The sequence below is a fragment of the Crinia signifera genome, chromosome 4 (assembly GCF_055691185.1).
Source record: "Crinia signifera chromosome 4, ASM5569118v1, whole genome shotgun sequence".
NCBI lineage: Eukaryota > Metazoa > Chordata > Amphibia > Anura > Myobatrachidae > Crinia > Crinia signifera.
In genome coordinates, this window is record NC_139220.1 from 207,754,649 (window position 1) to 207,760,648 (window position 6,000).

Sequence of the window (6,000 nt, forward strand, 5' to 3'; positions counted from 1 at the left end):
CAAGCCCATGCTTAAGGCAGTGAAGTACAAGCTGTGGCCCACCAAACCTTCACATGTGGCCCCTAGTTTCTTCCCACTGTATTGCCACATTTGTTGTTATAGTTTGCAACACTTACTTTCAAATCTTTAAAATACCCGCTGATACGTTACCATATTTCTTCAAAATGTAATTTTAATCTTATTACTTTGATGAAGGGCAATGTGCAGCCTTATTGAATTTACAGGGCAACTTATGTGGCACTGTAGTAGGCTTTAGCGTATCAGTTTTCCGATCACTGGCCTAGAGGCACTAGAAAGGCAGCTCATTCCTTCATTAGACCATATGGTTTCTTTCCAGCAGAGAAGAATGTGAGGTAATAGCGTAGATTTATCAGAGGTAGGGATGTAATATAGGGGTAATGGCATTAGATGCTGCTCAATGACATGACTATCAAGTCTACAAAATGTGCTTATAGGCATTAATATAGAGAGCGGTGCTGGGCCCAGGTACTGTAGGTAGATTCTCCTGATCAGGGGGAATATGTTTCCTATATAAATAAAATACTACTTGTGGGGATGCATATGGCTCAGTGCACATGAGATATGTATGCCCCTCAGCCAGAGGCAGATACAGGGTAGGGAAAAGTTTACTTGTGACAGCAAACAGGACCAACTTCCTTGGCTGTGCCATATTTCCTGTGATATTTGCAAAGATTGTGCATGTGCTTCTAGAGAGCAAAGTCTCTGGCACAGTGCGGGAGTCTTTGCTTTCACTGTGTGGCACCATATTCCTGAAGATGTGATTGAGGAGCTGCAGAGGAGAAGCAACCCACTTGCCATGACAAGGTATCACATGGTATGTACATACCTGAGGTGGGTACTGGAGACCTGGACCCCCCCCCCCCCCCCCTATGAGCCTGAGCCCAGGCAACTAGTATCCGCCCAATTCAGAGACTCTAGTTATACAAATGTAGCATGACAGCATAATATTAATCAGTCATCCGCTGTACAAATAATCAGTCATCCGCTGTACACACAATCAGCCATAAATCCTGTTAGTAAAATTGTATTTATATTTACAGTCAGCGGATGTCAGCTGCTGCCGCTTTACGCACAGGACACCCGCAGATCAGAGACACCCCAGAGGTGACCATCAAACGGGCGGTGATTGGTGGACTTGCAAGGCTGCAAAATTTACAGCCTTGCGAGTCAACCAGAATAACCTCCAAATAGTATAATGGTTATACACACCAATGTGGCACTGGCCACACCCATACAGCACCAGTCACTCCTCTGCTGCTTTTTCCATCATAAAGAGTGAATCGTCCACCTTCAACATTGTCTAAAGCCAGAGTTATTAACTTGTTTCGGTTGAGAACTCCATTATATCTATGAATCAATAACATGACCTTTAGTTCCGTCTTTAATTAATAATGTACTTCTTTTAAATATTTTACTGGTGTCTGCAAATTTGTTTTATTAAAGCATGCAATACAGATCATAAATGCAACAAATCTAAAAATATTACACAAGTTTACCTTGTCAATTATTACTTATAATACAGTACATATACGTTGTGTAACCAAGTTTAACCACTTTTTTTATAATTTAATATTGGATTTAAAAATGATTAGATTTAAAATATATCTGGTGGCAATATGTGGGCCTCCATATTATCGTACTCTATAATCCTACTAAACTCTCGGCATAGGACATGCACAATGAAAGTGGACTAGTGACACACTCATTGTCCCAAAGTGCCTCTAGAGGTGAGCATCCACTGCCACTAATGAGAAAAAAGTGTGATAATGGCCGCACAGACAATGCTGGGCTCTTCATTTGGCCACTATGGCTGAATTGAAATGCCACAAAACTGCCCTTTATACTCCAAAATGGTAGAAGGTGGTCCCTGGTGCAGAATGAGCATGGGGACCCCACAGGCTGCATGACACTCCCCACGCAGCCTGGACCTTCTGAAAGGGTCTGAGCAGCGAAACAAGGTAAATGTGTGAAAAGGCAGGTACAGTGTGAAGAAAAGAGGGGGAGAGGTAAAAAATGGGGGGAAAAAAAAACCATAAGAAATAAGTGTGGCACAGAAGAGGGGGAGAGAGAGGGAAATGGGGCAAAAGAGAAAAAAGACTCGGGGGGAGAGAGAATGTGGAGAGCCGGAAAAGGGATAGAAAGACGGGCAGAGAGATGGCAGGGAGAGGGGGAGAGACAGACAGATAGACAAGGAAGTTGGAAGAGACAGGATGGGGTGGAGAGACAGAGAATAGATTGGTGGGAGGACAAAGAGTGAAAGAATAGGAATAAGAATAGAAATAAGAAGGGTACAGAGAGAAAAGGAGACAGAAGAAAGTAGTAGAGAGAAGAGAAGGAGGATGGAGAAGAAAACCAAAGAGACAACAACTTTAGGTTCAAATGGAGATCACATTTTTTTATGCATTTTGCTTCCTTGCAACCCCATAAATGACTGCCCAGGATATTAGTATCTATAGATTGAACAGCAATTCAAACTCCTCATTTTGAAAAACTGATGTGTGTACAATTTTACTTGGTAATTAACATTTACTAGGTACAATAGTAATTACACTTTATGGTGTGTACACACGGTGCGAGTACCGTGCGATCCCGACGTGACTGATCAGATCGCATCGGGATCGCATCGCACAGCATGCATGCGATCTGCATACAACTTTCACTATATAGTGCAGATCTGCACTATATAGTCAAGGCTTTCTGCTTGTGTTACGTGAACGTGCATCGGGATCGCAAGGGTTAAAAACCCATGCAATCTGTATGCGATCTGAATGTGATCCTGATGAGATTTTTACTATATAGTCAAAATCCCATGCAGGTTCTACCCGTGTATACACACCATTAGACTGTATGACAGTGACAGGCATACAAATAAAGCTGGGATCACCACACACCCCTAACAAAAATACAGCTTGCCTGATAATCTTATCGACGAGAATAATTAATGGGCATAGAGGAAATGTGGAGGAGGACTGCTCTGTGCGAGTGGTAATCACAGGCAGCAATCAAAACATAAATGGCCTAGCTACTCCGCTTGGGAACAAAACAACCAGATCTTGTCCACTTTTGGCTATTAACGTGTGTGGAAAAAATGTACCATGATAGTTGATTTGGGCCAGCCCATAGGCTTGAACCCTAACACGGAAGGGGAACACTACAAATGTGAGGTCAGTTGAAATGCGACCAGAAGACAGAATATATTATTAATGGGGAGAAATCCTAAGATAGGCCAGTGACAAGAAGATTGATAGACAGGAGAGGTACTGCTGCTATTGGAATAGACAATCCACAAAGTAGAAGGGTCTGTACCAGAAGTGGATATAGTGCATTTTACATTAGATTGCCTTATAATTGTACTGTCAGTAAGGGGCTTTTAGAGAGGAGTTGCATAGATATGTCTGAGTCAAGAAAAGAAAGATATAGGTCAAAAATAATGTTTTGGATGAAAAAAAAACAGAGCTGAGATTGGTGGGAAATACAGTCAGAAATGATGACATGACACACTGTAAAAGCTAGCATGTATAGACCAGTGACAGAAAAGGAGAAAACTGCATGGAATCACAGACAGTAGAGAGCAGAGGGCAGAGAGGGAGAATAAACGCCAGGCAAGGTTGATGGTGGAAAACAGATTTAAAGCATTATATTTCACCAGCCACTCAAAGATGGCTTCCACCATAATCTTTGTGGTAAAGCACTAAAACCTTGTCACTGCAGCTTTGAATAAAATATTGGTTAGTATATATATTTTTTATAACATTGGATGCACCATATTTTCTGAAAGGAGAAGGTGGGTGACCATCACTCCTGAATACAGGCTGTGAAAGTCATGTGTATGAAGCTACTCTACTGTACATTACACAACCTTTCCATCAGTGCATTTATCAGCAACAACTTTCTAGTTCTGCAGTAAACCAGAAAAATTGGATGAACAATAGTAAATAAGCACAAATGTATATTTTCAATAAGAAGCTTAGATAATATTGACATAGCTGTGCAAAGAGGGAATAAGACATTTGTGAATTTTACATGCTAGTGTAATTGTGTCTGGTAGTAAGTTCTTGTGCACAGCAGCACAGTGATATATGAGGCATTCCTGGCAGAACATGCTTCCTGCAGGCTACACACATGTACAAGTGCATTATACAGTATGCCCATACAGCCCAGCACATCTATAAATGAAGGACACTTAGGAAATTCAGATACTGCATAATTTTTTTTTGTTTTTCTTCATTTCTGTTCATGACTATTTCACACACATTCAGCATAGAGGACAAACATGACATATGATAGATAAATAGATAGATTCAATCACAGGCCACTACAGAAGTGCAAAGCACAATATAAAAAGCGGAAAAAGAATCCCAATAGAAGAGATGTGGTAAGTACTGTATGAAAGGCTGGCCCTATTGCTGCTGCCATGCACCAGCACACACGCACTGTATGTACAGAGGTATGTCACACTCACATGTAGCCAGACACACCGTGCACTGCTCACCTTATCACATGCCAGCATCAGATGACACTCCTCATAGCCTCTGTCCTAGCAGCGTGCGGAGCAGGCAGCACCTGTCATTGGCACGGACTGTACGGCTGTAGTGAGACAGCGCTAATATGCCCATATACCGGTATAGCGCCTGGGAGAGCGGCGGACGTGTCACTGGGATGTGCGCTGTCCGGGTAACACCGACACGCTATTCAGGACGAGCATCCTCCGCACCGGTGGCGGCGGCAGCAGTAGTAGTGGAGCCCGCGACAGCCCCGCTCCATGGCCCGCACCCGAGCAAGTGCGAGATGTAAGAAAAGATCAGTCGCCACAGAGGCGGCAGCGGAAGCCTCCCAGTGATGCCCTGCAGGTCTGTGGACGGATGGATGCGGGTCCAGCTGGCACACGCTAGATCTCTGACCCCCCCACAGGGGAACACGCAGCTCGCCTCTCCGCACTCATTCCCCAAATCATCCACAGCTCCTTATTTCCTCCTGCTCGCAGGTGTAGGCAGGCGATGGCGGGGGAGGAGGGAGTGCAGTGCAAGCAGGATCTACTGTATAATCACACGGATCTCCCCAGCATCCCGCAATCTCTGCTGCCTTCCTCCTCCTATGACCCAGATGCCCTGTTTTTGGGATACCCTGTCAGTGCCCTTGTGGGAGCAGCAGCAGCCAGGCTGTGCTGATTCAGTGTCTCCTCTCCCTCCCTGCTCTGTGCCTGCTGCTGCCTCCTTATCTTATTCCCTATCTAGTAGCAGCAGACTGGTCCAGCTGCCCCTCCCAGCAACTGCTGACTGCAGAGATGTTGTGTTTCATCTCCATGTGCATTCTGGGCTCTGTAGTCCTGCTGCCTCACATCTAAGATGCTGCTCTCAGACCTATGCTAGACAGGCTTAGCAAGACCCCGAGCCTTCTGATTTGCAGTGCATTGTGGTCAGTCAGTGTATCCTTGACCTTAGAACCATGTGCATTGCATTCTGGGCCCAGTGCTCTTGCATTTCTTTATGTATCATACAAATGATGATGGCCCAGAGCAGGGTTTTGACAAAAGAATCATCCAACAATCAATTTCAACAAATCATTGATATTTTTCATAGATAAATCCTCTACTAATTCCTACGTGCAGCAATTATATGTAATTCATTTGCAGTAAAACCTAGAAATACCTGTACTCTGTAAAGTGCAGGTGTTTCTCCTCAGAGTTTAATATGTAACCTGACATAAAGGTGGGGATTGTATGCACCCACGTTCTTGCCTATGCAATTCTATTGTCTTAATTTTTTCTGTGTTTGTAGTGACTTTGGGGTGACCATCTTCTATTTTGTTATTAGTCACCTTGAAGGTTTGCAATTTGCATTAAATCTACAGAACCGCTGAGTGATTAATCATTTATTATATGGGATACATTATGCCACATATTTATACCAATTTAAGTTGTTTTGTTTTTTTCCCCAGTTTGTGCATTTGCATTGATATGAGAGATTCCTAGTTCTCCAT

General features: G+C 43.5%; 1 protein-coding gene across 1 annotated transcript in view; it reads right to left on the minus strand.

Annotated features, from left to right (window-relative positions):
* LINGO1 (leucine rich repeat and Ig domain containing 1) overlaps positions 1-5,402 on the minus strand; it is a 279,177-nt gene extending 273,775 nt beyond the window's left edge. The window contains exon 1 of the mRNA XM_083183619.1: positions 4,514-5,402. The gene's annotated coding sequence lies outside the window, so the exon portion shown is untranslated. The remainder of the gene's footprint in view (positions 1-4,513) is intronic.
* Between the last annotated feature and the right edge of the window lie 598 nt (positions 5,403-6,000).